At 40.8% G+C, this 11176-nt stretch overlaps 1 protein-coding gene across 1 annotated transcript in view; it reads left to right on the top strand.

The window, feature by feature from the left end:
* Positions 1-318: 318 nt before the first annotated feature.
* LOC110971622 (zinc finger protein PLAGL2-like) overlaps positions 319-11176 on the top strand; it is a 41156-nt gene continuing 30298 nt past the window's right edge. Inside the window, 1 exon segment of the mRNA XM_051949393.1 lies at positions 319-2427. The gene's annotated coding sequence lies outside the window, so the exon portion shown is untranslated.

The following is an 11176-nucleotide window of genomic DNA, read 5'->3' as shown; positions in this document are numbered from 1 at the left end:
ATATCTGAAGTTGTTGCAATAATAGGCAACACAGCGGAATGTGATATTGGACAAATTAACATACATAGTAGTGACAGCATTTAGAATATTATGATATTTTGAATTAAATGTTTTAATAAACACCTGGTATTTCTGCAAGCATTGTATTATACAATACATTTACACAGTTTTTTATATAATCTATTTAAAAATATAATTTAACAGAAATGTGACAATGTATGAAGCATTCACATTTAATCTAGACCTTGATGTGTCTGCAAGAAAGAAAATTTTTGTACAAAACTTATCAGAGACCAACTGTTCTCCCAGTAGAGTTTTTTATTTTAGGGATATAATAATAGACACAAACACATGCTACAAATTCTGCACTTTCAGCATTGGTTTGTTTTAGTCTTTTAAGATTTCAGTGTTTCAGAATACATGCATTAGTGCTTTGCAGCATACAATCTTCAGCTACAATATTGAAACCACCTGTCTAATATTAAGCAAAGTTGCAAATGCCACCTAAACAGTCCTAATACTTTAAGGCATGGGCTGGAATATCAGGAATATTAGTGTTAGTCTTGGAACTTGTGGAATGATACTTCCATGAATCGGACTTTTTCAGCACGTCCCATATATGCTTGATCAGACTGAGACCTGGGTAATTCGGAAGCAAGGTAAACATCTTGAACTCTGTCATGTGCTTTGTGCCATCCCTGAACAGTGTTTGCTGTGTTACAGGGAGTGCTATCTAGCTAAAGGAGGCGTCTGGCATCAGTGAATTATGGTATTATGAAGGGGTGTATGCGGTCTGAGACAATGCGTAGATAGGCAGTATGTCATAGTAACATCCACATTAATGTCAGGCAGGGTTGTGTAGTAATGGATTACATGGAATTTGTGAACTAGAGATAACGAACTAATCAGTTCATATTACATTTGAAAAAAGTAGAATCAAGATTATGCACTGAAAGAAAATAATAGGCAGTATACAAACGGTCTTCTTTCTCACTTAATGAGAATGGCTAACAAATTAATTTCTGTTGCCATGGTTAGAAAAGGGAGAAATTTTTAAACCAGTCAGCTGGTGACAAATTCTCAACTTCTGAGTAAATCCCCTAACTAGCCAAATGTGTCTTTAAAGGACAGTGATCAGATAGTGTGACCAATACACAGACATTCCTTTGACCAGTGACTATAAAAGACCTTCTTAAATTGCAGCTTTATCCAAATTACTTGATGCCACTGATGACAAGAGAAAAAAATGGACAGGCTGTTGGCATGCTGCATGCCAACATGTTAGTTAGGGCAATAGCCAGGGTTATCAATGTCCACAACTCCACCATTTCTCATCAAAGAAATCATTTCAGACAGCATGGTACAGGTACAGCTGGTACAACAGGCAATCTGCTACATGTTGTTCTCTATGGATGGTTGTATCAGTGTAACATTACATGGTTCTGATATAGTTTTACTACATTTCCCAACATTCATTCTGTTGCTGAGATGCTATTACTTACTCCTCTCTTTTTAAACTTATGGATAAGAAGTAATAAAATATTACATATGCTACAGCTATATTTTTGTTCAGTATACTTACACTGTCATGGATTGTTTCATTACATTTTGATTCTATCTTTATTAAACAGCAAATTTTAAAATTCTGAAACTTTTTACACCATATTCAATGCTATATGGCTGAGTGCAATTCTAATCCAATACATTTTGAATCAAACTCAGGAAATACCCACTTAGGCAAACGCATGAGGCACTGTGCGTTTTGACAGCTTCTAATCAGAATGAAAATTAAGGTATTCAGCAGTTTGCACAACAGAAGCTTTTCTGTAGCATCAGACATCATGGACCTGCCTCCATGCGCATTAGTAAGGCACCCATGACCCTGTTAATCTTCATCAGTTGTCCTTCCTTGAATCGCTTTTAGTAGGTACAATAGCCACTGCATACTTGGAACACCTGACAATACCTGCTTTTTTGGAGATGGTCTGACCTTGTCATCCAGCCCTCACATGTGGTCGTTATGAAAGTCACTCAGATCCTTGTGCTGCCAATGTTTCCTATTTCCAACACATAAACTTCAAGGACAGTTCACTTGCTGCTGCATATTGTTATTCATATCACCTGTGAAATGTTTCATTGTGGTGGCAAATGTAAATATGTATGCATTTATTATAGAGTAAAGAGCTCCTCGTAATTAAAAGGGAACCCCCACCAGTAGCTAGCTGACGTGCGTGTGTTTGTGTATCTCGAAGATCTGCTTTCTGCTGAGCCCAGAGTGTGACGTCACTCTCCCAGAATGCATGGCTTCCAGCGCGGCGCCCAGCAGTCCAGGCCCGAGTTCTAATAAACATCTTTAAAACTTGTTCTAAAATGTCGATGAGGAGACGGCATGGAGGCTGGACGAAGAGCTGGACTGAGGCACAATCGGTAAGTAGCGCTATGTCCCTCAATGTCGACTCCACCTGGAGTGTAGCCCCGCTCGGTAAAGTAGTTAGCTCCCGCAAGACAAACTCGGACACAACTTATGAACCGTTCGTCTTTTGTTTTTTAACCAGTATGCTGCCTCGACTAACTCTCTACTCTCGTCCACGCTTACACTGACACTATTCCGAGCGTTTCCTTTATATTGAGCTGGTGAAGGATGCACTCAGACCTTCAAGTACTAAATCTAATTTCACCTCCGCCACCGAATTTTGGGAACGCAGGCAGGCTAGCATTCAAATTTAGCCCTGGTCTGGTAATGACACTGTCCCACCAGTTTCCACCAGTTTCGACGTCGTCATTTCGGTCAAGTTTCCATCGTCTTCTGTCTACTTAGTCTGGTTCTTAAAAGACGCAGTCTACACTGCAATGAATAGGTTTGCAGTTGGGTTACTATACTGAACAGACTAGAAATTATTCAACTTGTAATAATTGTGTCGATTCATTTTTATGGCAGCTCGATGCTAGGGACCCACAAGATGGCACTATGAACTCCCATCACCTTACTCAAACTGCAAAGTCGTCATTTAGTCCGTCTCCCAAGATTTGTATTGCGTTTACCTCTTGTTTAGTGACAATCCAGTCCTGGTAAATGTGTTATTGTAGTCTTAAAATTAGTGTCAAAAGTATTGTTTATGTAAAGAACAAAAGTTCAAACAGCACCCATAGAAAGTGAAGGTACTCATTCTCATGCATGTTTTGTTGATAGTGTGGCATTATCTGAAAATAGGTGTGTCCCACTGACCACAACACATTTATTCTATCTATATATTATAAAGACTATGCATATAAAGGCAGTTTTACATTTCCAGTGACTCCTATAACTCTTCATTTTCTAGAATCACTATAATACGTTTGTTTTTTCTACTAAAGAAGACAAAAGCAATGATGCATTTTGGTTCATTCATAGATAAAGTGTAAATCTTTAAAAATGTGGCAAAATCTGCTTAAATGCCACTCATTGACACAATTTGTGCAGTTGAATAAAATGTTTTGGCTTTCTGATACAGACTTGTTTCTTTAGCACAGTCTGCAGTTTTTTAATGGTATTTAGGGCTGAACTTTGGTAAGGCCAGAATAAAATCAAAATTTCTTCCAAAATTAGTAATTTCTTTACCACTTTTAATGTGTGTTTGCGCTCACTGTCTTGTTTGAAAACCCAACTGCATTCAGGATCCAACCTTCTGGCTAATGACTTTCAGTTTTTGTGAAGAAAGTGAAAGTAATACTCATTCATTATTCCATTTACTTCTTATAAAGTACCAGTTCCACTGGCTGCAAAAAACAAACAAACAACAAAAACAGTATTAAAGCTGCGAGCAGCGTTGAACGGGTCCTCGCATCCTTGCTGGTCAGCGACCCCAAGCATTTCCACCAGGCAATGCTACTACTGAGTGTATTTAGGCCCATGAATGTCACAAAGGCTGGATTCTGAGCACACAGGTCAAATTTCAGGCAGATTGGAACATGTACAGGCTATTTATGCAGCACTTTGTGTCCATCCACCAGGTGGTGCTATCTCTGTGACTGTATATTGGTCTATGAAACTCATCAGGACTGGACTCTGATCAAACATGTAAAGTTTCAGGCAAATTGCAGCATTTACAGGGGATTTACATAATATTTCCTGCTTCATGGCGTAACATTGTAGTTCAGTTGGCCGCCATGGCCACGCCCTTTGAGTTTTGTGAACAATTGTCACAAATACTCAACCTGAAGGCGTGTAGTATATATTGTCCCAATTTCAGGTGTTTTGGAGCTATTGCCTGTGAGAAATCAATTGTTGAAAATGATCAAAAACAGCAAAAATCTGACATTTAATTCAAAATAGCGGACTTCCTATTGGGTTTTGAGAATGACTCCAAGAGACTTTTTTGTTTGCAATGAGGTGCTACATATGCATGCCAAATTTCATAGTCATAGGTGAAAGTCTGTGTGGAGGCTATTCTTAAAAATGCTGTAGGGGGCGCTATGGAACATGCTGTGAATGTATTTTGGCCAATAAATGTGATCAGGACAGGACTGTGTTAAATCATGTGAGGTGTGAGGTAGATTGGAGCATGCAGAGGATAGTTAGGTAGCACTTCATATTTCATGGCGAACCATCAAAATTCTGGAGGTCGCCATGTCCACACCCTTTGACTGTGGAAGAATCTTTTAATAACTTTTGATCATAACATCGTGTTGTATACCGTGGTAAAATTTGATGTCTCTAGGAGTTAACCCATAGCAGGAGTTCGCTCTTAAAAATTAAAAAAATAGAGAAAATTTTTTCACTTAATTCAAAATGGCGGACTTCCTGTGGGGTTTACGGGATGGCTCCAAGAGGCTTTTTTGTGTGTCCTGGTGTGAACTATATGCCTTTCAAATTTGGTGGATGTCGGTGAAACGTGTTGTGGGGGCTGTTTATTAAACATACTGTAGGGGGCGCTATAGCATGCACAGTGCCGAGATGCATACCGTGTTCTTCCTTGGGTCGACAGTGATGTATGTGGTAATTTTGGTGAGCTGTTGAGCATTTTAAGCCTGTCAAAAACTACTTTGTTTGTCACAACAACAACGCGTTGCCACAGCAACAGCATTTTATCAAATGTCAAAATCTTCACACTGAGGCATTGTCAGGGTATGACGATTGAGCTGACCAGTTTTCAGAATGATATGACAAAGTTTTGGGCAATGGGATGTGTAAATGTAATGCCTAAATGTCCTGTTACCAATAGGTGGCGCTATGACTATATCCAAATTTATGAGTGTGGATGTCTTTAGACTGGTCCTGGTGTCCAGCACATGAAGTTTGGGGCAGATAAGATCTTTTGCAGCTGAGATATGAACACTTCAATTTTCATGGCGAAACATCAAACTTTGCCGTCCCGCCACAGACACGTCTTTTCATGACCCGTCACCATTTTTTCTGTGATTCATCATCAATGTGTTCAGGCTTATGTCGCCACATCTGAGGTGAATCTGGCCAACAGGCTAAGAATAGTCCATTAAAGTGTAAAAACATGTCAAATTCTTGATACCACAAGGTGGCGCTGTGACTGTGAATGAATCTTGCAATATGGATGTCATCAGGGCAGATCTCTGATCATACATGTAAAGTTTCATTCAGATTGGAGGATGTTCTGGAGAGTTACACAGCATTTCCTGTTTCATGGCGAAGGATCAAATTTCGACAGGTCGCCACGACCACACCCTTTAACTATGGAGGAAGATTTTGATAACTTTTTCTCAGGAAGGCCTGCTGTATGTACTGGCAAAATTTCAGATCGCTAGGACTTTCCCCCGAGGAGGAGTTCATCATAGATTTTGTACAGTTAACGCATGATGGCGCACTTCCTGTTGGGTTTAGAGCATGGCTGTGATTGACTTTTTTGTGTTTCCTGATGTGCTGCATATGCCTCCCAAATTTTGTAGCTCTAGACAAAATGTCCTCTGAGTTGGCCTAATACCACTTTTTAAAATTTTGTAGGGGGCGCTATGGAGCCATTTTTGCACACACCTCCACATGCCCTACAAAATATGAAATTTTTCGCCAGTTCTGATGTGTGTGCAAATTTTCATGACTTTTCGAGCATGTTCAGGCCCTGAAAAATGCAGTTGTTTTGGCAGAATAATAATAATAATTAAAGCTGCGAGCAGCATTGAACGGGTCCTCGCATCCTTCCTGGTCGGCGACCCCAAGCATCTCCACCAGGCAAAGCTACGACTGAGAGTGTATTTAGGCCCATGAATGTCACAAAGGCTGGATTCTGAGCACACAGGTCAAATTTCAGGCAGATTGGAGCATGTACAGGCTATTTATGCAGCACTTTGTGTCCATCCACCAGGTGGCGCTATCTCTGTGACTGTATGTTGGTCTATGAAACTCATCAGGACTGGACTCTGATCAAACATGTAAAGTTTGAGGCGGATTGCAGCGTGTACAGGGGATTTACACAAGACGTCCTGCTTCATGGCGTAACATTAAACTTCAGCTGCCCGCCATGGCCACGCCCTTTGAGTTTTATGAACAATTTTCGCAAATGTGCAACCTGAAGATGTGTCTTATATATTTTCCGAAATTCAGATGTTTTGGAGTTATTGCCTGTGAGAAATGAATTTTTGAAAATGACCAAAAACACCAAAAATCTGACATTTAATTCAAAATGGCCGACTTTCTGTTGGGTTTAGAGAATGACTCCAAGAGACTTTTTTGTTTGCACTGACATGCTACATTTGCATGCCAAATTTCATAGTCCTCGCTTAAAGTCTCTGTGGAGGCTATTTTTTAAATGCTGTAGGGGGCGCGATGGTACATGCTGTGAATGTATTTTAGTCTATAAATGTGATCAGGACAGGACTGTGTTTAATCATGTGAGGTCTGAGGTAGATTGGAGCATGCAGAGGATAGTAAGATACCACTTGATGTTTCATGGCGAACCATCAAAATTCTGGAGGTCGCCATGTCCACACCCTTTGACTCTGGAAGAATCTTTTAATAACTTTTGATCATAACATCGTGTTGTATACCCTGGTAAAATTTGAGGTCTCTGGGAGTTAACCCCAAGGAGGAGTTCGCTCTCAAAAATTAAAAAAATAGAGAAAATTTATCCACATAATTCAAAATGGCGGACTTCCTGTTGAGTTTAGGGGATGGCTCCAAGAGGCTTTTTTGTGCATCGTGATGTGCTCTATCGGCCTCCCAAATTTTGTGGATGTAGGTGAAACATGCTGCCGGGGCTGTTTATTAAACATACTGTAGGGGGCGCAATAGCACATGCCCTGCAGAGATGCATACAGTGTTATTCCTTGAGGGGACAGTGATGTGTGTGTAAATTTTAGTGAGCTGTTGAGCATTCCAAGCCTGTCAAAAAGTACTTTGTTTGTCACAAAAACAACGCGTTGGCACGGCAACAGCATTTCATCAAATATCAAAATCTTCACACTGTGGTATTGTCTGGGGGTGAAGAATCAGCTGACCAATTTTCAGAATGATATGAAAAAGTTTGGAGCAATGGTGTGTGCAAATGTAATTTCTAAACTTCTTGTTACCAATAGGTGGCGCTATGACTTTTTCCAAAATTTTCACCGTGGATGACCTCACACTGGGAATGGTGTCCAGCACATGAAGTTTGGGGCAGATACGATTAGGATTTGCTGAGATATAAACATTTAGTCGTCATGGCGAGACATCTAAATTCGCCGCGCCGCCACAGACACACCTTTTTATGACACGTCACCATTTTCACTGTGAATAATCATCAACATGTTAAGGTTTATTTCACCACATTTGAGGTGAATCTGAGCAAGAGACAAAGAATAATACATCAAAGTGTAAAAAATGACATTTTCTGTTGCCAGCAGGTGGCGCTCTGACTGTGAATGGATTTCATCATATGGATGTGATCAGGGCAGGAATCTGATCATACATATAAAGTTTCAGGCAGATTGGAGCATGTTCAGGGCATTTACACACAACTTGAAATTTCATGGCGAAGGATCAAAATTCCACAGACCGCCACGGACACGCCCTTTGACTTTTGAAAAAGATTTTAATAACTTTTGCTCATTAAGGCCTCCTGTATGTACTGGTTGAATTTGAGGCGAATTGGAGTTTCCCCCTGGGAGGAGTTCGCTCTGGAAAAAAATGAAAAATGGGCAAAATCTCACATTCAACTTAAAATAGCTCACTTCCTGTTGGGTTTGGAATATGGCTGTCACTGACTTTTTTGTTCAGTCTGATGTGCTGCATATGTGTACCAAATTTGGTAGCTGTAGGTGAAACATGATGGTCGTGGGAAAGTGTAGGGGGCGCTATGGAGCCATTTTGCCACACACCTCTACAATTCCTTTAAAATATGAAATTTTTCACCAGTCCTGATGTGTGTACAAATTTTCATGAGTTTTTGAGCATGTTTAGGCCCTCAAAAATGCAATTGTTCTGAGAGACAAATAATAATAATAATTAAAGCTGCGAGCAGCGTTGAACGGGTCCTCGCATACTTCCTGGTCGGCGACCCCAAGCATCTCCACCAGGCAAAGCTACGACTGAGAGTGTATTTAGGCCCATGAATGTCACAAAGGCTGGATTCTGAGCACACAGGTCAAATTTCAGGCAGATTTGAGCATGTACAGGCTATTTATGCAGCACTTTGTGTCCATCCACCAGGTGGCGCTATCTCTGTGACTGTATGTTGGTCTATGAAACTCATCAGGACTGGACTCTGATCAAACATGTAAAGTTTGAGGCGGATTGCAGCGTGTACAGGGGATTTACACAAGACGTCCTGCTTCATGGCGTAACATTAAACTTCAGCTGCCCGCCATGGCCACGCCCTTGGAGTTTTATGAACAATTTTCGCAAATATGCAAGACGTGTCTTATATATTTTCCCAAATTCAGATGTTTTGGAGCTATTGCCTGTGAGAAATGAATTGTTGAAAATGATCAAAAACACCAAAAATCTGACATTTAATTCAAAATAGCGAACTTCCTGTTGGGTTTAGAGAATGACTCCAAGAGACTTTTTTGTTTGCACTGACGTGTTACATATGCATGCCAAATTTCATAGTCATAGGTGAAAGTCTCTGTGGAGGCTATTTTTAAAAATTCTGTAGGTGGCGTTATGACACATACTGTGGATGTATTTTGGCCCATAAATGTGATCAGGACAGGACTGTGTTACATCATGTGAGGTCTGAGGTAGACTGGAGCATGCAGAGGATAGTTAGATAGCACTTGATGTTTCATGGCAAACCATCAAAATTCTGGAGGTCGCCATGTCCACACCCTTTAACTCTGGAAGAATCTTTTAATAACTTTTGATCATAACATTGTGTTGTATATCCTGGCAAAATTTCAGGTCTCAAGCAGTTAAACCCTAGGAGGAGTTCGCTCTCAAAAATTAAAAAAATAGAGAAAATTTGTCCACTTAATTCAAAATGGCGGACTTACTGTTGGGTTTAGGGGATGGCTCCAAGAGGCTTTTTTGTGCGTTCTGATGTGCTCTATATGTCTCCCAAAGTTTGAGGATGTAGGTGAAACGTGCTGCCGGGGCTGTTTATTAAACATACTGTAGGGGGCGCTATAGCACATGCCCTGCAGAGATGTATACATTCTTATTCCTGGAGACGACAGTGATGTGTGTGTAAATTTTGGTGAGCTGTTGAGCATTCTAAGCCTGTCAAAAAGTACTTTGTTTGTCACAAAAACAACGCGTTGCCACGGCAACAGCATTTCATCAAATATCAAAATCTTCACACTGTGGTATTGTCTGGGGGTGAAGAATCAGCTGACCAATTTTCAGAATGATATGACAAAGTTTGGAGCAATGATGTGTGCAAATGTAATTTCTAAACTGCTTGTTACCAAGAGGTGGCGCTATGACTTTTTCTAAATTTTTCAGTGTGGATGTCCTCAAACTGGTTCTGGTGTCCAGCACATGAAGTTTGGGGCAGATAGGATCCTTTGCAGCTGAGATATGAACACTTCAATTTTCATGGCGAAACATCAAACTTTGCCGTCCCGCCACAGACACGCCTTTTCATCACACGTCACCATTTTTTCTGTGCTTCATCATCAATGTGTTCAGGCTTATGTCACAACATCTGAGGTGAATCTGAGCAACAGGCTCAGAATAGTACATGAAAGTCTAAAAAATGTCAAATTCTTGATACCACAAGGTGGCGCTGTGACTGTGAATGAATCTTGCTATATGGATGTCATCGAGGCAGGTCTGTGATCATACATGTAAAGTTTCATTCAGATCAGAGCATGTTCAGGAGAGTTAGACAGCATTTCCTGTTTCATGGCGAAGGATCAAATTTCGACAGGCCGCCACGACCACACCCTTTAACTATGGAGGAAGATTTTGATAACTTTTTCTCAGGAAGGTCTGCTGTATGTACTGGCAAAATTTCAGATCGCTCAGACTTTTCCCCTAGGAGGAGTTCATCATAGATTTTGTACAGTTAACGCATGATGGCGCACTTCCTGTTGGGTGTAGAGCATGGCTGTGATTGACTTTTTTGTGTTTCCTGATGTGCTGCATATGCCTCCCAAATTTTTTAGCTCTCGGCCAAATTCCCTCTGAGTTGGCCTAATACCACTTTTTAAAATTTTGTAGGGGGCGCTATGGAGCCATTTTGCCACACACCTCCACATGCCCTAAAAAATATGAAATTTTTCGCCAGTTCTGATGTGTGTGCAAATTTTCATGACTTTTCGAGCATGTTCAGGCCCTGAAAAATGCAGTTGTTTTGGCAGAATAATAATAATAATAAAAAACCCTAAGGTTCCAATAGGGTCCTTCGGCACCGTTGGTGCTCGGACCCTAATAATTAAAGCTGCGAGCAGCATTGAACGGGTCCTCGCATCCTTGCTGGTCGGCGACCCCAAGCATGTCCACCAGGCAATGCTGCGACAAAGTGTATTTAGGCTCATGGATGTAACGAGGACTGGATTCTCAGCACTCAGGTCAAATTTCAGACAGATTGGAGCATGTACAGACTATTTTTGCAGCACTTTGTGTCCATCCACCAGGTGGCACTATGTCTGTGACTGTATAGTGGTCTATGAAACTCATCAGGACTGGACTCTGATCAAACATGTAAAGTTTGAGGCGGATTGCAGCATGTACAGAGGATTTACACAAGACGTCCTGCTTCATGGCGTAACATTAAACTTCAGCTGCCCGCCATGGCCACGCCCTTTG

This window comes from Acanthochromis polyacanthus, chromosome 6 (genome assembly GCF_021347895.1).
Source record: "Acanthochromis polyacanthus isolate Apoly-LR-REF ecotype Palm Island chromosome 6, KAUST_Apoly_ChrSc, whole genome shotgun sequence".
Lineage (NCBI taxonomy): Eukaryota > Metazoa > Chordata > Actinopteri > Pomacentridae > Acanthochromis > Acanthochromis polyacanthus.
This window is presented reverse-complemented; position numbering and strand designations above follow the sequence as displayed.